Source organism: Macaca mulatta, chromosome 2 (genome assembly GCF_049350105.2).
Source record: "Macaca mulatta isolate MMU2019108-1 chromosome 2, T2T-MMU8v2.0, whole genome shotgun sequence".
NCBI classification, from domain to species: Eukaryota; Metazoa; Chordata; class Mammalia; order Primates; family Cercopithecidae; genus Macaca; species Macaca mulatta.
In genome coordinates this window covers 99226861-99233200 of record NC_133407.1, presented here as the reverse complement: position 1 = coordinate 99233200, position 6340 = coordinate 99226861, and the positions used below count along the sequence as shown (strand labels likewise).

Below are 6340 nucleotides of genomic sequence, written 5' to 3'. Positions count from 1 at the left end.
TGAGGGTTTATTGAGTCCCCGAACACCAGCTCTTTAAAACACTCCGACAACTGCTGTGAAGGTCACTGTGCAGAGACCCTGGGTAGGGGAGGCTGGAGCCAGATAAGATGTGACAGGTCACAGATGGCTCTCAAGCCACCTTCCTTCAGCGCCTTTTGTTTCAGGCTCTAGCCAGAAGCCCTGGGGCCTTTCTCTTGCCTCTTCTGAGACACCCTTGGGGGCCCTGGGGAAGGGAAGGCCAGTGGTATGGTTTCCCTCTTTCAGCCTAGCAAAGCCCAAACCCTTTTCCTCTACCTGGCTCCACTTGTCCCCAGATGCTATCCCCAAATTCCAAATAGCAAAATTCCTGGGTTTCCCCTTCCCATCTCAGAGTCACTTATGGCTGGAATGTGGGACAAACTCTTCTACCAGAAGGACCAGAGCGGTTACAACAGCTCAAAGGTGGGGATACTGGTGACATTGACTGGGATGGAAATGATGGCCCATGGCAGCGCATGCTGTTCTAGGGAGCGGAGGATCATGTAGCCCTCTCAGTTGACAAGGAAGAGGGCGGGGATGGCAGCTGTGCGCTGGGTACTGTCCTGGATCATCTCCACGTAGAAGCTGTCATTGTCAACCGCGTTGTCAGAGATGATCACGGCCCGCCCGCCATGCTCCTGGACCACCGAGTCTTGGAGAGGAGGGAGCACTCCTCACCAGCGCGATCTGGTCCTGCATGAAGAAACCGTTGCTGAGTTCCCCGCAGGCCTCTGGAGGTTCAGCGGGGACAAGGTGAATCTGCTCATACCTTGTGTGAAAGATACCACCGAAGTACTTGGCAGGTGTGGCTGTGAAGATGTATCGAATGTGTCCAGGACTTAGCACTTGAAAGTACAAATAATCATGGATACGGAAGCAGTGGGGAGCACCAGACAACACCAGCCCGCCGCGCCGGGGACTATCTCCAGGGCCCGGCCCGCACCGCGTTTTCTCCCGCCTCCCAGCTGCGCCTCGCTCGCTGGACTTTAGCCTGACAGCTGTCTTGAATTCTTACTTGACTGATGATGTAGATGCCTGTGCTGTGCCATGTGCCACTGTGCCCTTCTTCAGCACTGAAGGTCTTATTTTTATCTCTAAAAACAATATAATTTAAAGAAATAATTACAATCTTACCTAATTACCGTACCATTATCCCACCTAATAATAATTCTTTGGCAAAAACTAATGCCTAACCCATATTCAGATTTCACTATTTGTTTTCAAAAATGACTTTACAATCAATTTCTTCAAATCTAGATCCAAACAAGGTCCACACGTCATACTTGGCTACTGTGTCTCTTAAATTTCATTCAATCCAGAGGAGTCCCTTTGCCTACTTCTCATTTTTTTCCATGCCATTGTCTTGATGAAGAAACCAGCTCAGTTTTGCAGAATGTGGCACTCTCTAGATTTATCTGTTTTCTTCCTTTTTGTGCTGTTGACTTTGTTCCTCTGCTCTCTATATTTCATCCAATCATGAAGGTAATTCTAAAGGCTTGATTAGATGATTTAACTGTTTTGGCTACTGAAAACGTGGTGCTATTGCTTTACATCAGGATCACAGACTATCTGGTCAGGCCTGTTTTAGTAATGCCGAGATTGATCAGTGGTTTCAGGGTTACAGCCCAATCTTGCCATTGACAGGTTCCGTTTGAGTGTTTCACCTGATATTTTTCATCTATTGGTCATTGTTGTCTGGGTCTGTTGTTTCATTAGGACTTAAAATATAATTATTTTTCTAACTTTATCATTCCCTCTACATTTATTAGCTGAAAGTTTTCTGTAAGATGGAACTTTTTCTCATCAACTGCAACTATTTTGTTACCTTGAAATATAGTCTGAAGCAAGCATGCAAAGGAGTCACCGACAAGATCAATGAGGAAATTTATTTTACTTTACTGCTGAATCTCCAGTGCCCAAACCAGTGCCTGGCCCCAGGGGGCCTTCATTAAAAAATTATTGGCCAGGCATTGTGGCTCATACCTGGGAGGCCAAGGCAAGAGGATTGTCTGAGCCCAGGAGTTGGAGAGCAGCCAAGGCAACATGGCGAGACCCCATCTCTACAAAATAGAAAAAAAGAAAATTAGCTGGGCATGGTGGTGCACACCTATGGTCCTGGCTACTTGGTAGGCCTAGGTGGGAGGACTGCTTGAGCCCAGGAGTTGGAGACCAGCCTGGGCAATATAGTGAGACCCCATCTCTACAAAAAAATTTAAAATCAGCAAAGTGTGTAGGCACACAACTGTAGTCTAAGCCACTTGGGAGGCTGGGGCAGGAGGATTGCTTAAGCCCAGGAGTTCAAGGGTGCAGTGAGCTGTGATTGTGCCACTGTACCCCAGCCTGAGTGACAGAGCAAGACGCTGTCTCAGAAAAGAAAAATAAATTTGCTGAAGGCTTATTTCCCTTTAATTACTGATTTTCAGAATTAGGAGTTAGTGTCTCTCTCCTCTTTTTTACTTGTGGGCTTTTAAATAAAACCTTTTATTTATCAGCTTGTGGACTTTTATCTTTTTATGTATTTTGGTTTTCAGTCATTATTCTTTTTAGTGCTTATTGCTTATATTGCCTCATCTTCGACTGGTAAGAGCTTGTTTTTTAATCTTTTTTAAGTTATGAGGTCTCACCATGTTGCCTAGGCTGGGGTGCAGTGGCTATTCACAGGCATGATCATAGTGCCCCACAGCCTCAAGTGATCCTTCTGTCTCAGCCTCCCACGTAGCTGGGACTACAGGCATGTGCCACCACACCTGATTAAATTTACTTTTGGCTTATGATATTTTCAACTTCTGATGGGTTTATTAGGATGTAACCAGGTAACTCTCTGGTATCTAGCCCCGGGGATGATTAGAACAGAGGAACATTGCCCCCTGGTGTGGAAGATCTTGCCAGGTAAAGGAAGTGGTTTAGAGTATGGGCTCTGGATTGGTTGGTTTGCATAGGAATGGCATGCTTACAAGGGAGTGGTTTGATATTTCTAGGAATTAGCTAGTCCTAGGAGGGGAAGTCTCTTGGGTCAATGAGGCACCTGATGCCAGAACATCAAGAAGACAGAAAAATAAGGAAATACAGTTAATATACGTGGTGCCTGCCATTTCTGAACCCATGATTTCCTGGCAGGGAAAAAGGCAAGTCTCAGCTCAGGTGTAGCTGATCATACTTGCAGATGTTCAGAGGACTCATTTCAGGAGCTTCCTATTAATGGTCACTGGCTCTTTTTTTAAGCATCAGCTTGTCGAGGCTACCAGGTGACTTACTGGAGAATTCAGTCTTGGCTTTTGTGCTTGGCTTGGGTTTCTAGGGTTCCCATGTAACCAGGAAAGCCCACCAGCCCACTAATACTGTCGGATTAAGTACTACTTAGACATAGCATCTGGTTGAGTCCCCTCTCATGGATCACATGCACCACAAACACAAATAAACTCCTCAGCTTTCTTTTATGAAAGGAAAATAACTTGTAAGAATATGAAGAGAATGATCTGAATGGTAAGTGATAGTGAGGGTTCTCTTATGGCCTATCGATTGTGACCTTTCTCTGCTGCTCCTTCACCAACTATGCTTTACTGTTATCCCGTCCCTTGAGCACAGGCTGAAGGACTGGCCATTAGTTATCTAACCTTATTCATCAGGCAGCCTATAAAACACCATTCTTAGTTGGCAGTTCCAAATAGATCTCTGTTTGTCCCTGATCTTATAGCTGCTATAGAGAAGGTATATCTTTGTCCACCTGCTACCAAATGTTAATCATTATTAAAGCTTGTGGTGGGTACCTGGAGATCTCTCATCTTTTGTGTGTGTTTGAAAATTCCATATTAAAAAGGTTGGAAAAATGAATCAAGTTTACATCCAGTAAGATGGCTACCACCAACAAAACGGAAAATAAGTGTTAGTGAGGATATGGTGAAACTGGAACACTCATGTTCTCTTAGTGGGAACGTAAAACGGTGCAGCCACTATAGAAAACAGTATGGCAGTGACCCATATTAAAAATAGAATTGCAGGCCGGGCGCGGTGGCTCAAGCCTGTAATCCCAGCACTTTGGGAGGCCGAGACGGGCGGATCACTAGGTCAGGAGATCGAGACCATCCTGGCTAACACGGTGAAACCCCGTCTCTACTAAAAAATACAAAAAACTAGCCGGGCGAGGTGGCGGGCGCCTGTAGTCCCAGCTACTCAGGAGGCTGAGACAGGAGAATGGCGTAAACCCGGGAGGCGGAGCTTGCAGTGAGCTGAGATCCGGCCACTGCACTCCAGCCTGGGCGACAGAGCAAGACTCCGTCTCAAAAAAAAAAAAAAAAAAAAAAATAGAATTGCATATAAATATAATCCAGCATTTCAACTTCTGGGTGTATACACAAAAAAGTGAAAGCAAGGACTTAAACATGTTCACGGCAGCATTATTCACAATAGACAAAAGGTGGAAGCAACCCGAATGTTCATTGACAGATGAAATCATTAATAAAATTTGGTATGTACATACAACGGAATATTATGTTGTAGCATGTATCAAAATGTCTTTCCTTTTTAAAGCTGAGGGCACTATCCTAAGTGAAATGTCAGTCACAAAAAGACAAATTTTTTGTGACTTACATAAGGTTATATACAATAGTGAAATTCAGAGAGAAAGTAGAACAGTGGTTTCCAGGGGCTGGGGGAGGGGGTAATGGAGATTTTTTTTTTTAATTCTTTTTTTCAAAATTTACTTTTTACTTTTTTCTTTTGTTAAAAAAATTGTTTACGCTTAGCACCACTCAATGACAGATTACTGTTTAATAGATACAGAGTTCCAGTTTTGGTTTTTTTTCTGTTTTTTTTGTTTGTTTGTTTTGTCTTTTTTTGAGATAGGGCCTTGCTTTGTCACCCAGGGAGAGTACAATGGCATGCTCACAGCTCACTGCAGGCTTGAACTCCTGGGCTCAAGCCACCCTCCCACCTTATCCTCCTGAGTAGCTGGAACTACAGATGTGTATCAATCACCATACTTGGCTATTTTTATTTTATGTTATGTTATGTTATGTTATTTATTTATTTATTTATTTATTTTAAGACAGAGTCTCACTCTGTCACCCAGGCTATAGGGCAGTGGCACGATCTCAGCTCACTGCAACCTCCGCCTCCCAGGTTCAAACGATTCTCCTGCTGCAGCCCCCAGAATAGCCGGGACTACAGGCAAGCGCCACCATGCCCAGCTAATTTTTTGTATTTTTAGTAGAGACGGGGTTTCACCATGTTGAGCAGGCTGATCTTGAATGCCTAAGCTCAGGCAGTCTGCCCGCCTTGGCCTCCCAAAGTGCTGGGATTACAGGCATGAGCCACCACACCTGGTTCAGAGTTCCAGTTTTGCAAGATAAAAAGAGTTCTGCAGATGGATGGTGGTGATGGTTGTGCAACAATGTGAATGTGCTTAATACCACTGCACTGTACAGTTAAAAACAGTTAAGATGGTCCATTTTATGTTATGTGTATTTTATCACAATTTTAGATAAAAGAATCAAGTTTAAGTACTCTGTAAAGTTAAGCATAAACCTATACCATACCTGAATAATTTCACTTCTAGGTATTTACACAAAAAAATCAAAACATATGTCCACAAAAATGTTCATCGTTCGAGAATGTTCATAGCAGCTTTATTCATTATAACCCAAAACTGGGAACAAATCAAATGTCTCTCAACAGGAAATGGGTAAACAAAATAGGCTCTATCCATACAATAGAGTACTAATCTGGACACATAACAATATGGATAAATGTTAAAAACATTATTCTGAGGAAAATAAACCAGACACAAAAGGAAATATACTGGTTTTATGAAGATCAACAGCAGAAGAATCTAAATAATGGTGATAGAATCAGAGCAGTGAGGGGTGGGAGTGGAGATGGGAAGGCAGGGAGACTAAGGGTTGGGGGCATGGCGGCGTGAAGTGCTACTGACATAAGGAACTTTCTGGGTCGATGTATTTTTTTTTTTTTTTTGTGAGACGGAGTCTCACTCTGTTGCCCGAGCTGGAGTGCAGTGGGGCTATCTCAGCTCAATGCAACCTCTGCCTCCCGGGTTCAAGAGATTTTCCTGCCTCAGCCTCCCAAGTAGCTGTGATTACAGGTGCCTACTGCCACTCCCAGTTAATTTTTTGTATTTTTAGTAGACAGCCAGGATGGCCTTGATCTCCTGACCTCATGATCTGCCTGCCTTGGCCTCCAAAAGTGCTAGGATTACAGTTATGAGCCACCGTGCCCAGCTGATGTAAGTATTTATATCTTGACTGGGATGTTGGTTCCACAGGTATATATATTTGCCAAAACTCATCAAACTGTATACTTAAGGTCT

At 43.7% G+C, this 6340-nt stretch overlaps 1 pseudogene; it reads right to left on the bottom strand.

Moving 5' to 3' along the window:
• Positions 1-404: 404 nt before the first annotated feature.
• LOC699035 (protease-associated domain-containing protein 1 pseudogene) lies at positions 405-1216 on the bottom strand (annotated as a pseudogene).
• Between the last annotated feature and the right edge of the window lie 5124 nt (positions 1217-6340).